Source organism: Aotus nancymaae, unplaced genomic scaffold (assembly GCF_030222135.1).
Source record: "Aotus nancymaae isolate 86718 unplaced genomic scaffold, 86718_ANA_hifiasm-v0.15.2.pri h1tg000002l, whole genome shotgun sequence".
NCBI lineage: Eukaryota > Metazoa > Chordata > Mammalia > Primates > Aotidae > Aotus > Aotus nancymaae.
The window spans coordinates 20,073,775-20,088,911 of record NW_026988413.1 but is presented as its reverse complement, the minus strand read 5'-3'; the positions used below and the strand labels follow the sequence as shown (position 1 = coordinate 20,088,911).

General features: G+C 38.3%; 1 protein-coding gene across 2 annotated transcripts in view; it reads right to left on the bottom strand.

Annotated features, from left to right (window-relative positions):
* The window catches only part of PTN (pleiotrophin), a 114,721-nt gene that overhangs the window by 63,152 nt on the left and 36,432 nt on the right, over positions 1 to 15,137 (bottom strand). The window contains exon 1 of one of the 2 annotated variants that reach the window (XM_012465710.3): positions 11,008 to 11,026. The exons of the other annotated variant lie outside the window; for it this stretch is intronic. The gene's annotated coding sequence lies outside the window, so the exon portion shown is untranslated. Of the gene's footprint in view, positions 1 to 11,007; positions 11,027 to 15,137 lie in introns of those variants that run through there. 2 annotated transcript variants of the gene reach the window in all.

The window sequence follows — 15,137 nt, the reverse complement described above, 5'->3', positions numbered from 1 at the left end:
AACACCCCTAAATATCTTTAGAAGTTATTCCTCATATGATTGATAAAGTTTCTGGGCTAGCATACTTGAAATGGTAGTAATTAGAGTGGAGTTTCTTGTTCGGGGTGCTGAGGAAGACAGAAATATTTCATCTTGAAATGTGAAGCTGTGGATGATTCTACCATACTCAGCATCATAAAGATGGCAAACTCATGTCCTGACTTTACTTTTTTTAAAAATAGACTTTGTTTCTAGCACAGTTTTAGGTTCACTGCAAAACAGAATGGGAAATAGAGATTTCCTGCGTACTCCCTGCCCCCACACATGTATAACCTCCCCCATAATCAGCATCTCCCCCAGAGTGATATATATGTTATAATTAATGAACTTATGTTGATAAGTCATCACCCAAAATCCATACTTACATTAGGGTTCATTCTTGGTGTCATACATTCTATGCATTTGGACAAACGTAGAATGTATCCACCATTATAGCATCATACAGAGAAGTTCCACTGCCCTAAAGACTCTGTGCTATGACCTTCCTTTTTAAATTGAATAATTTAAAATCGAAGAAAAAAAAGTTTTGATATATTGTGCAAACAAAAACTGTTGATGTAATATTACAACTGTATCTTGAGTCTGTTCTTATACATGTATTTACAGAGTTTCACCATCTTTTTCCCCTTTTATTTTACTTCCTAGAAAGAAAGAAAGGAAGAAATAATACTTATTTAGACAAAAATGTAGATATATTAAGGCTTCCATATATAAGACCTTAGTTTCAAACTGATTTTTTTTATTATTGTTGTTGTGTGCTTATTTTTTTCAGCTTAGCTGGACGGGGAGTTCTTCCATCCAGCTAAGCTGCTAATACATTCTTCTTAGGTCCTTAATAGGGCTGTGGATGGCCCATCAACTGCTTGAACAAAATTTAAGAAGGCACCTCTTCCTCCAGGTGAACACAAGCCCACAGAAGAGTACACTGGGCATATATTTTCCTCCAAACTCTCTCTCTGGCTTGGGCAGCTTTGTGCAGAGCACAGTTTGCATCATGATGTACAACAGCCTTGGTCCTGACACTTAAGTTTCCTTTTTAAACTTAGACTCTGTCTGCTTTGCTTGGCAGTCAAGTATCTAGTCAGAAGCCAAATTAGAATCACCCACTCCCTACCAGACCATCTCATGCCCCACCAAGAGAGTCTGGCCTGGTAGCAAGTTTCTCTGCCATCCACCTCAGCCACCAGAAAACAGGCCAAGTTGTAGTTACTGAAAAGCCCAGTGTATATTGTATCTTGAACTCCTCTCAGTGCTTCTAGCAACGTATCCTTGTAGCATGTGTATTTGTGCATTTGGAGGAAGACGTGGAATGCAAATAAAGATGTCTGCCATCTCCATTAGCCAAATTATTTGAAATAGTGATAAAGATGGCTGTTTTATTAAGTGGGTATGGAATTAGGTATGGGCGTCAGATATCATTGCTGTTCTGTTTTTCTTTTTTCATATAAGGTGACTCACAGAATTTTAAGCTGGAACTCATGCTTTCAGAGAGTTTGGCAAACAGTAAAAAAGTAATAAAATAATTTGCCCTGGGTCACCCATCTGCTGACTTATGTTGATGACAAAGTCAATCCTGTATCCCAATGATCTAGACCTCTCCTGTCTAACACAGTGGTCACTAGCCATTTGCAGCTATTAAGCCCATGAAATGTAAGTAGTCAGACTGGAAATGTACTGTGTGAAATACACATCAGATTTTAGAGACTCTGTGAACAAAAATGAATGTAAAAATGTTTCAAATATTCAATCAGTTATTACACATAGAACAATAAGTAACACAGGCTCAATCCTGGTCTTTGTGGAGCTTAAAGTATAGTAGATATTATTCAAAATGTTATTTTTTATTGCTTGGACTTTCAGATGAATATTTTGATTAGATATCTGATATTCTCAAGGCACACACCATTGTAGCTCTGCTGAAATGTCAAGGACTGGGATGTGAACTAGGAGTAGCTTACCAATTGCTGACTGGCCAAGATGCAATTTTCCATCTCTTCTAGAGCCTCATTTTTCAATCAAATAGGCACAAGTCCCATGTGACTGATGAATACTTAAAATGTGGCTAGTCTGAATGGAGAGATGATGTAAGTGTAAAATACACACTGAATTTCAAAACCAGTAGGAAAAAAAGGAATATAAGGCATATCATGCATAAGTTTATATTGATTTACACGGTAAAATATTTTGTACATATTGGATTAAATAAAATATTATAATAAATTTCATCTGTTTACTTTTCCTTCTTTTATGTGGTTATAAAAAAATTAAGATTACGTATGTTGCTCACATTATATTTGTGCTGGCCAGTACTTCACTACACTAATTTTTTCCACTTCACCTGTGCCAATAAGTACATTAAATGGAGCTTTGCCCTCCAGAAAGCTATAGAGCAAACTGATGAAGGAACTTGAACCTAGCTAGTGAAATATCAGCTGCCTCAGTCCCTGCTCTCACCTCTTCTTTTCTGCTTCTATTCAAGCAGAAAAGTGTCTATTCTGACACTTGAAGTGTCAGTAGTATCTTGAGTGATTAGTGAACAAGATTCAAAAGCCTAGGTAGCATGATACCACAGAGAGGCAGTAGAGTTTAATTGGCAAATATCATTTCTCTGGTCTCAGAGTTCTTTCTCACTTACTTAATGAAAAATCAAAAGCAAATCATCAGATCTTGCTGAATCTCCATCTCTTTAAGTATAAGTATAAAAAAAGAATCTGTCTTCTCTATTTCAGACAGAATTGTAGCAAGTGAGATAAACATGTGAAATTATCTGATAAGCTGTAAACCATACTGCCATTATCATCATTTATAATAATCATGATAATAAATACTTCTGTAAGCAATCAAGAAAAATTATGAGTTAGGATTAAAATACCATACTCCTGGGGAAATTCCAAAACCAAGAAAAATCCAAACAGAAACATTAAACTACTAACGTATAAATAGAAAGGTTGACAAAAGAAGAAGAGAGTTAAAGGAATGGGGAACTAGAGAGAAGGCGGGAGAAAGAGTAGAGACAACTTGGTTTTGGAGCTCACATCTCTACCAATTGCCAGATGCCAGGAGGTCACTTTGGTATTATTTGCCTTTCCAATGAGTATTCTCTTGTAGGCTTCATTTAAAAACTACCGATTAAAAATAAACCCCTCACCCTATTTATATTGTGGCCAATTGTTTGGGGATTTCTGTGGTGGCAGGGGTGGAGAGGAGAACTCTGATTTCACACTGCATAAGTTGAAGCTTGTTGAAACAGAGGGGACTCTGTACAATTTCTGGCTTAGCAATACCAGGCACCACACCACTTAGCCCATAATTGCACACTAGTGAAACACAGAGGCTCCATTATGTTTCCGAGGATCGGAGCTGATCCTAACATTCCTGGCTCTCCACCAAACCCCCAAAATCGGGGCAGATTGGATGGCCTAAGAAGTCCTATGTAGATGTAGGTTATGCTTATAGTTGTCTGGGAAATTTGTTATACTGTGGAAAGTTGAGCTATTTTGTGCTTACTTGAATGCACAAAAGATTCAAAAAGTCTTCCAAATCAGAGCTAATTTAAATCAGCAAATACATGTTCCAATGTGTATGGCAAAGAGGTTGATGCCACATAAAAATGCATAAAATGGAAAGAAACAGACTTTGCCCAAAGAAGCTTGCATAAGATATGGACAGATAAAATAATGCTGACTAAAATACTTTAAAAAATAAGACATGTTATAAAATAGCACTTTTTTCCAAAGAACCTGTACCACCATTTAAGTCACATAAGCATAGTTAGATTTCGTTTGGTTATAGTCCGTGGGATAAAGGGGTATAGGGCATTACATATGTGGAGGTGGGGAAGCCACTGTGGATATCTAAGACACCATGAGTAAACCTGTCTAAATGGAATGGAGATTTTACATAGCAGCACTGGAAGAAGAGTCTCAGCAGGAAGCAGATGGCATACTCAAATGGATGCACTGAGGACAATTTCATGAATGCATTATTTAAAATTGCATGAGAGGAGTTAAGGAACACCAAGGAGAGATGTTGGAACATACTGAGATGAGCAACAAAAAAAGGTTTACCACCTTTAGATCTGAGGTGGAAACTAGAATGGGTCACTGTCAGAACCTACAGAGAGAAGGAGAGAGCAGCCTGTGGAACAACCTCTAAATACATACAATAACAACAACAGCAACAACAAAACCAGGCAGTGAGGGAGAGAAATAAGCAGCCCAGGTGCGCTCTTAGCCAACACTTCGAATTCGTGACGGTTCCTCCATAGGCTAAAGCAAGGCAGAAGCCATGATTGATTTTCCATGAAGGTCAGCCTTCTGGTAGTCAGAGCAGAATAAAGGCGGTAGGAGAGTAGAGCTGGAGGTGCAAACAGAAGATATCCAGAAGAGCTGGTAAGCTAGATCAAGAGGATACCCAAGGGGCTAGAAGCTTTCCATGGTGGGCAGGAAAGGGGAATGTTTACAGGCGCTGATTACTGTCTGCACCCACTAACCCTGTCACAAGTGTGCGCTGTATCTATCTCTTATTGTCCACATGACAGAAAAAGCTCACTCTGCGAATATAGTGACCAGACGCTGTCCTACTGAGTCCCAACATAAAGCACCTGGGTCAAGGATTAAGGAGCAAGAATTGATAAGACATAGATCTACACGCAACTTTAAGAGCCTGTAAGGATTCTTAAGTAAAAAAACATTATTGTTTCTAATCTTGAATTTTTGTCAATCCTGAGGTTTGTATTAATCCAAATTTTGATTAAATTCTGATTGAACTAATCCTCAACTCTGTATTCATTAGTTCAGTAAATATGCTCTAGATTTTCTTCTTCTTTTAACTTAGCCAAATATTGACCTGAAACTGTCCAAAAGTTGACTGAGTTTCTGATTAAATATTAAACAGAAAAATGAGTCCTGGCTATTTAATATAGTATTTTCTCTAATGTGAACATTTATTTTTTTTTCAAATCTTCTAATCCTTCCACAGGTTTTAACATATAAATAACTAAAGAGTTATAAATCTCTTATAATTCATGTTAAAAAATGCATGGGCACTGGGTGGCTGGTCACTGAGACACAGTGAGATCTGGTCAAAATTCTGTGCACACTCTTGGTGGCTCAGCACACCATATTGAGAACAGATTGTTTCCATAGAGGCTCTGCTTTATTCCTAGCTCTGTTGCCTATAATTATTGTAAAGCAGGACTATTTCCTGCCTTCCTGCCCAAAATAGCAGGAAGCATCCAACTCTGTCAACTCCCTTTGCTCTTGGCACCACCTCTCTGCAGGGGTTAAGGTTTCCTGCCAGGAATTTCAAAAAAGTAACTCTGTTTTGGTTTCTCATCCAAAATTCAGCTTGCAAGCAAAGAAATAGAGTAAGATCTATAATATAGCCAGAGATTTGGAGAAATCACATGGCTTTAGGCCTGGTTAATAGCACCGAGCTGGGGCTAGATTCATTGTGAGAATCAGTTCCAGGAAAGACTTGGTGAGCTTTGGACTAATTGGAAGCAATTGAACACACTAAAGAATGTTTTGTTAAGTACCAATAGCAAAGAAAATATTCATTACCCCTGGAGTTTAATGAAAAATTGCACTGAGCATTCCCACATACTTCCTCTATGGATCCATGCTATACCTCTGTGGGCATTTCGTATTCACAGTCAGAATACTGTTCATCTTTAATATACCTAGCCCTATCTCCAGCCTTTGGGAGTTCCCAGGGTCGTGTTCTTTAAGAAGCCACATTGCTTCCATGGAGGGGCAGCCACTTCCTCTTGGACTTTTCTTCCTAGTGTGCTTAACCTAAAGACTTGGGATAAAAGGCCATGGGATCTCCATGAAAGAATCTTAAACCTAAATCCAATGAGGAGGACTTTTGAGTATTTGGCATGTATGAGGATTTGGGTCTTCCCTGGCCTTTCCCTGCCTGTTCCTTACGCATCCGGTGCCTAAAATGAATGCTGTCTAACTACAACAAAACTCCCAACGATCATAGCTAACATTAACTGGATTTTGCTGTTGTCCATGGTGGTGGTTATTCTTTTTGGCTTTGGGCAAATGTTTTATATGCTTGTATCTCAGTTAATTTTACCATCACTCCATTAGGGGATGACTTAGTTTCCATTTTCCAAATGGGAAAAGTGAGTTTTAGAAAGATCCAGTCATTAAGCCAGGTTTACCATCAGGAACAGAGCTAGGGCTTGAAGTAGGCAGTGCTGTGCTACTCACCATAAGGTCCCCATGGTAGCCCCCTCTGAGGACATTTAATGGCACGGTGCAGAATAAAAAGAAGTCTTCCTGATGATATCACCAAATATGATGGGCAGTTATTTCCAAAGAGGAGGCAGAAAGTGCCAGTATTACTAAAAGCCATGCTCTGGTATGAAAGACACACCTCCCTCAAATGTACAAGCTTTAACCTTCAACACATCCTCCCCTGACTCCTCACCCCTGTGCCTGCCCTTGTGAAAGAGACAAACATCTTTATCTCTTCTGATTGTACACTCCTGGTTTTTGTTTCTGTGCCTGAGAATCAGCCCTGAAGAATTAAAATCTAACTCTTTGCCAGAGACCCTGCCCTGACCGTAGAATCATGGTAGCCCCCAAGTAAGAGGCATCACTCATTTAAAAAACCAGGGAAGACCCAAATCCTCCTACATGCCAAATACTCAAAAGTCCCCTTCATTGGGTCTAGGTGTAAAATTCTTTCATGGAGAGCCATGGCCTTTTATCCCAAGCCTTTGGGCTAAGCACACAAGGAAGAAAAGCCCGAGATGAGTGCCTGACTCTCCACAGGAGCAATGTTGCTTCTCTCTCTAGAACACTAACCTCTCTTTCTCAGTAGGTAGATAGATGATAAATAGATGAACAAGTAGGTGGATGGAACATTGGTATTACATTAAAATTCACAATGTAAACATTTTCATATCTTTTACTGCATTTGACTCAGAATTTTGTGACTATCAGAGTGGCCTTAGGGCCTAAGGCACAGGTGGTTGATTCTACCAGCATAATTTGAGGAGCATAAAAATTCATCAGCTATTTCATATGAACTTAATTTTTTTTTAGTTCTTCATGCATTCATTCTTATGGATATTTATCAAGTGCTTTGTAGGTGTCAGCCCAGGCGCTAGGGATCAGAGACCTAGCAAAACACGGTGTGGTGCCTGCCCTCAAAGATCACAGCCTGGCAGAAGAAACTGACAAACAAGTTGACAATAGCAGAGAGGATGTTGGGGCATTATGGAAAGAGACAGAAGCAAGAACCTAACTCTTCCTTGGGAGTCAGAGGTGAATTAAGGAGTTCTTCAGAGACAGTGAAGCCTGCTGAATTTGGAAGACATGAGCAGATATTAGCTAATCTAATACTAGAGACAAAAAGGTGCTTGGAACTGGCAGACCTACTCAGCACAGGGGGTCTCCCAAACAATAAGGAGGGGCTATGGGAGTTTGCAGAACAAACTCCCCTAGTAACAACACAAAGGCATATCTCCTGTATGTCTCAAATGATCCTCACACAGCTTTGATTAGTTCTTCATGAATTTATTTTTATGGATATTTATCAAGACATATCTCCTCTATATCACAAATTCTCTTCACAGGGCTTTGAGTTTTTCCTGACTCCACTTGCTTCAGCCCGAAAGAACCATTAACTGCAATTTCCGAGTATTACCTTGACCAGCTGAAGTTTCCATTTTCGAAATCTCATTCTGGATATGGTACAAAGTTCACTTAACCTACTCTTGCCATCTTTTTGGGGATCAGCTCTTTTATGTTTTAATCCTTCACCTGTACCTGAAGCTGAATTCTCATTCATTCCCCATTCTTAACGTTTTCCAACTAGGCTCTTAAAGGATAGTTTGGGTAATTACAAAGAAGTCAGGCCTAGGTTCTAGAGAGAAAACATATAAAGAGTGTAATACAGTATTTAGTAAAATGTAGCTTCTGAAAACAACATCCTTACATGACTAGAGTCTCCTAAACAATTTGCACTATGTGTTAGAGCGAAAAATAAAACAGGCAATGTGGGGAATGGAGTTGCATGAGAAACTAAAGCAGGACTATAGGGAAGACTGACATGGGGAGAATCCAGAAAAGAGAGGTCCCCAGGTGACCAGGAACAACCCAAGGGCGCTGTAAAGACCACTGGATGTTGTAGACGAGTAGGCTGCTCACAGCACATTTAGTGTAAATGCTCACAAATCCATCAGGAAGGAGACAGCAGTGAGAGTTGTCATTGTGAACAACTATGACAGGTGAACCGGCTCATATAAAGATTGGACTGGATGTTTTAAGAGAGAGGAATAATGAGCAATATTTGGTCAATTCAGAGAGTGTAGTAACAACTAAAAGGGTCCATAGCTTTGCCCTAGGATGACAAGACAGGCTGAGAAATTGTGTATATGAAGTCAAAAAAAAAAAAAAATGTAGAGCAAAGCTATCCAGTCCAGAACACCATGCAGAACAGAAGCTTAAATGTTGGATTCTCATGGAAAGTACCAATGAGCTCATGTATAGATGTAGAATGAGCAGGACTCTGCGAACTCAGATTAAAACAAACAAACAAAAACTCAAACATGCTAACAGTTTGCTTGTTCTCTGAACTCAGTACAAAAACTATGTTTTATTCTGCTCTGTTTGCTTTTTAATTAATGTAAAAATTTAAAAATATATCTTATCATTTGAAGACCAAGATCTAGCTAAGTAGAGGTAACTGTGAACCTCTTGACTCTTACCTGTCAAAAATTCAGGATAGTAATTAAAGTGTTAGTTTATGTTCCTTAAGGGTTCTAGTAACTATTTTTGTTATTGTTTTTCAACAATAAATCTTAAAAGCACTCTTTTCAAGAAATCAATAGAATTAACAGTTATTTCCGTATAAAATAAAAATTATCTGGAGATTTAAAATAAATCAGTTTAGTAAAGAAATAAAGTAAACCCTCTATATTTATATAGTAATTCATGACTTACAAAGATGTTGTGCATATTATCATATTTGATCCCAACTGTTTTGTGAAGTTTGCAGGGGAGCTTGTACTGGCCCCATCTTCCAGACATGAAACCTAATCCTCAGAGAAGCTAAATGCCATCAAACATTCGACACAGCAGTAAGAAACAAAACAGAGGCAACATACCATGTCCTCTAAGTCCTAGTTGCCAAATTGCATGAACGTTGTCAGTATGGTAACATGATATTTAACTACTGGTAAAAGGAAGAATGTGGTTGCTTTTAAAATAAAAATAAGCAGTTCTAGCAATCAGCCAAAATTCAAGGAACAAAAAAAAAATCAGAAGGAAAGATTAGATAAAGCAATGAAGAAAGGAAATCAGAAATGGATGCAAAAGAATTGGGTTTATTACCAACTTATACCCCAAATATCACAAGGAGTTTTATGGGACTATCAGTGCCCTTCTCTCCACTCTCTGGGCATGTTTTCCAGGTTGATATTTTAGGCAAGGAATGTCAGAAGATGTCCAATATTGTTGATGCTGTCATTGTAGTGAAATTTTGTTCAGAACAATGTAATAGTGGACTCCATCTTATACTTATCTGCTGCTTTAATAATTTTAAGCCATTTACATTTGAATTATCTCATTTTCTTGTGTAGGGGGGTGATTGGAACACATAGGATGTGCCATTTAATGGTAGAACAGAGTTGCATAAATAGCTCAAAATAACTCAAAAGTATATCGGTTCAGCTCTGCTTTCCCTATTCTCAATGTAAGCTGTATGCAATTTAGTTCCTTCATCAAACAATAACTATTACTTGTATGGTCTCAAAAAGAAAGCACTTGATGTTCATGTTTGTTCATTGTATGGTATTTATTGTAATCATATCAATAAGGCACTGTTTCTATGGGCCAGCTGCATGAGACATGAAAATGTTTTGTTTTACAACATTCTCACTATATTTTTTGTTGTTGTTGATGTCATAATGGAATTTTATTGTATATGGCTCTAAATTCTACTATGTGTTTCAGACTTGAAGAGTTTACTTGCAAGATTTATTCCCTGTGACAGTAGTTTACAAATAAGTTCCACATCTGAATCACCAGTTATGAGACCCAGCAAGAAAAATTTTATGTCCCAAGTAATTCTGATGAGCTACACAATTTGAAAAGAACTCTTCTATGTAACATCCTTTTATTTTATTGTAGACTCAAGTTGAATCACTGTATTTTAGGATTCAGTCAGATTATAATTACTATTATTATGGAATCCTTCTGCAGACAAAATTAGAAGCCTAAACACCTGAGACTTCTCTTAGTGTGACTCCCGATTTGTATTGAGATTATTTGATATAAATCAAGTACTATCCTAGCATATAAAAGTGCTTAAGATATAAAAAAAATTACATTTTCTTTCTTCATCACTTACAGTTTCTACATACAGTTATTAAATACTGTAGATGTCTGTGTAATTGGCATAAACACAAATAAAATAGAGAGTCAGCCCTTAAAAATCAGTAGAAAAATTATAATTTGATTCTGATGTTAATCCATTTCTCATCAAAATTATATTTAGGGTGTTAAACAGCACAAATTAGTCTGAAAAGGCAAACCAATTTCATTCATTGACTGCTTCTATAGAATTTCTGGCGGTTTAACTATGAGACAAATACTACGACACTAAATCAGCTAAGCTTAAGTTCATATGTAATGCCCAAGAGGATACAAATAGCCTCTTCAGTGCTGGTCCTGCAAAGTCTGTAAGAAGTGACAATAAATTGCATATGTAACATTCTCCCCAACAAAAAAGATTTGATGTTGTACAATAGTTTGCCACGTGATTAAATTGTTTTAAATAAAGTTGTGTATAAGGTGGAAAAGCTGCAATCTTCTGTACCTAGATTGCACAATGTATTTCAGTCCAACGCTTGAGAAGTTAGGCAGCGTGGTTCAAAGAATAATGACTCCCATATGGAGTTACTAAACACAATCTTAAAAAACACTGCAAATATTGTTAACTGACCCCAAGATTTACATTCTTCTCGTTTTCTCTGATCTTCTCTTCTTTTTCTCCTCCTTCCCTTTGCTTTGAGCCTTCTGACAGCCAAGTACTTGCACAGTTACTTTGGGTTACAATATGTTATCCACAGTGGAAATCAGAAGCTTTAATTCAAAAGGTGGCCACTCTTGACCTCTGACCCCGGTGCCTCCCACCCTGCTGCTCTCTTCCACTTTCTGTCTCCATGGAACTGAATAGCCAAGTGGAAAAATGGGAGCAGGCAAAGTCTATAGCTATTCATAGACCACCCGCTCCCCCTCCCCATCAAAAAAAAAGGAGAGAAAAAAAGATGAATGAAACTCATTCATCAATAAGCAGGAGATGAAGAAGAAAGCTTTACTGCCTAAAAAGAGAACTGAAAAACAGGGAGGGCAAAAGAGAAGGAATGCCAAGGAAAAAAATGGAGAGGAGTGAGGAAGTCATGTGGAATGCAAGCTGCAAGTTCTCAAAAATAAAAATGCAGAAAACGAAAAGCAGCATTGCACATCTCTCCAAACTAAGTTATGTATAAGGGGGCTAATAGCTTCAAAAATGAACGCCCACTACCTGTTTTACATCTTCTTAAAACAAAGGTACGCACCTAGAGGAGAAGCAAAAGGGAAAAGCCACAGAACCCCTGAGCTTGTCTTCTTTAAGCATCCTGGTGACACTGTTTAGGAGCTGACAGAAAAAGGACACTTGCTAAGAGTTGGGAACTGAGAACTTTCATAAAGCCCAACACTCATCTAAAGGAAATTATTTTATATATGAGAAAGAAAGTTATACCGGCCATATTTAGACCATTCGTGCAGTCCATCTGTATTTTAACAAGCATGGTTGAGCAATTCACTGTGCTCAGAACCAAACTACAACATGAGTGATTCAAATCAGACTGGCCAATGTCCTCAGGTTCAACCAACTTGATAACAACACAGAGGCTGACACACACAGAGTATACCCACTCAGTTTGAGAATGTTAGAGATTAAAATATGAAAATCAGCACTAAATTCAGATCAACCTCAAAACTAAGTAGAGCTCAATAATTCTATAGCATTCAACATCCTTCCCCCTCCCCCACAAGATGTAAGCATTCTTTAACTAATTAATCATATCTGAAAACCTGTTTTGTTTTTATCCTATGAAACCTGGCTCTGAGATTAGTACTCCAAAGCATTTTCATTCCATATGAATCAGAGTAATCACCACATGCTTCAGATCAAGTATGGTTGGGCAAGAAGCTGTTTCTATCACTTTTCGAACTATTCTCCTTTTACCAAAAGGACATCATCTACACCATTATGGCTGGATAAAGATTGTTCCTGCAGAAAATAAAGTTCCCCTACTTCCTCACTGACATATATATTCTAGCTACTTTCAAATAGATTTTGAAATTATTTCATCAGGATATGCGGCATTAGTCCTAAATATCTTTTTGCACTTTTCCTCTTATTTCATCTCTACTGACACTCTCTGACTACATTTTCTAGGACTGTCAGATTTCAGGAATATAAGAATATGCATGAAGAAGATGATGTATTATGATTGGAAAAAGATAAAGAGGCTGACAATCAGATAGGCAAATTCAAATGAGCTCAAATCAACTGACAATCTTATGGACTTCAAGTACACAGAGTTACCACCACCTGGAGCAGGGAAATTGGGCATCTCCAAAAATTACAAAATAGGACATAGAAAAGTGTGGAAGAATTCCTCATAGAAGAATCGGAGATTCTATCCATTGTGACTGTAATAAGAAGGACACTGGAGATGAATCTGTAGCAAATAGTCTTGAGATTGCTCTCTCCCTGCACTGCTTCCTCACCTCCTCCCCTTATAATTCTACAGATTCTCATGAAAAGAACCCAAACAGGGACTAGAATGCAGAGGCAAAGTGGATTCAACTCCTTTTGGGCCACTGCCAGGTTCTCATTAGGTCCTGGACATGTGAGCCAATGCTGATTTCCATGGCTGATCTATCCTAAATCTGCCCTTCTGAAACACTAGCCTTTGTCCTTCCAGTCGCCCTCTTTAAATGGGGATTTGGGTGAGAGCAATACCAAAGAGACCATCATTATTCACCCATTATTATGAAATTGATGGGCTCTAAGTCTTTCTGGCTGAGAGCTCTGACAGGGTGAGATCACACTGGATTGCAGAATCATTGCTTTCCCTGGTAAATCAGGTTACAAATGAGAACGAGAGTTGGGAGGGAGGGCAGAAAGAAGGATAAAGGAAGAGTGTTTTTCCTCAGATTCACCTCACTTCATGCTGGAGCGAGAGGCCATCCATACTCACGAAAGGCTAATTATATAAATCAAATGCCCTGGCTGAGTTTCCAACCCCCTGGGAGCAGTGAGAGCTAGGAATAAATGAGGTCTTCTGCAAAATGAAAGAACCCCATTGAAAAAATGCCAAAGCCAATACAGCTCAACTCACCAATTTTTTTTGTAGGAGCAGAAAAGTCTGAACCAAGGATAACAAAAATAGCTGAGTTTTCATCTTCCAGCAGATTTGGAAATGTATTCACAATTTATTTACCTCCTCCCTAAAATTTATTTATCTTTACTTTGCATCACTAAATATGACAACCCTTGAGCTAAATAGATCTTCAAAATAAAATCTGACTTACTGTTTTGGTAAGATCACATTCACGTTAGTATGTCATGAGAGCAACCCATTAGTAGGTAGCCAGGGCTAAAAGTGGTGGGAAAATCACTGCATTAGAAACAGGGATGTCCACTTTTAGTGCTGGCTTTACTATTCCCTGGCACACAGTCTGGGTGGTCACTTCACCTGCCAGTGCCTCAGATTCCTCATATGCAAATAATGGGTTTGAGGTCCACTAGCAACCCTTTGAGGTGTGCCAATTTTTCATACATGCCATAAGCAGTCAGTGCTCCATTGAAAAACTGAAACTCAATCAGGTATAAGTGGCATACGTGGCAGCTACTCTGAATATCAAATTTAAAGTTCGGGCTTTGGTTTGTGTTGACATTTTATCTTCTCTATGGGTAGCCTCGGCTTCCGTAGGCTATCTTATTCTTGTCCCTCCTCATTGGCACTTCATCATGCTGGGCCCACTGAAGCACAGCATCTGACAGCTGTTCAGTTCCTAACAATCTAAGTTTCTTTTTAGGGCAACTCAGGAAAGGTACTTATTCATGTTGTACTAGTAAAGTTACCATTCACTGAGTTTCCAAACCTGGTACCTGGGAGTAATTCAATATATGTTTGCTATAATAGAAGAAATGGTGACACAAATTTTTGAATGAAAAGGCCACCTACACTTGATTTAAGAATGCCTCTAGTTGGATGAAGAGGTGACTTAGTCACATTGATTTCTATTCCAGCAATCCATTTTTTTGTAATTTTTATTTCTGATCACAACCAGCTCATTAAAATTCAGTCTGTAATTAAGAACTCAGACTAAATATGTCTACAACTCTCTCTCTCTTTCTATACATATATATACATATATATATGATATACATTACATTCACAAATATATATACACACATATATATATATTTTTATTGCATTTTAGGTTTTGGGGTACATGTGAAGAACATGTGAGATTGTTGCATAGGTACACACGTGACAGTGTGATTTGCTGCCTTCCTCCCCTTCACCTATATCTGGCATTTCTCCCCATGCTATCTCTCCCCAACTCCCCACGCCCCGCTGTCCCTCCCCTATTTCCCCCCAACAGACCCCAGTGTGTAGTGCTCCCCTCCCTGTGTCCATGTGTTCTCATTGTTCAACACCCATATATATATATATATTTAATGTGAGTAATCCATTTTGGTGTTTTCTGTATGTAATATGGCTTATAATTCTGAGATCTGAGTTGATAGCATGCTTTAACGAACACAAACCAATACCAACAACCCTGCCCAATAGAAAGATAGATTAAGTAATTTGCCCAAAGTCACTGATAAAGGGCAGAGCCAGAGGCAGAATGTACCCTTGAACTCTTCTTCCAACCCCCTCTACAGCTGCTTCTATTCCTGCCCTTATTCCATGCATAATGCCATGAGCTGAAGGGAAAGGGTATTATAAGATTTTCTGTGTTCTTTGGAAGGGAGAAACAGTTTCATCTGTTCATGAACTCTCT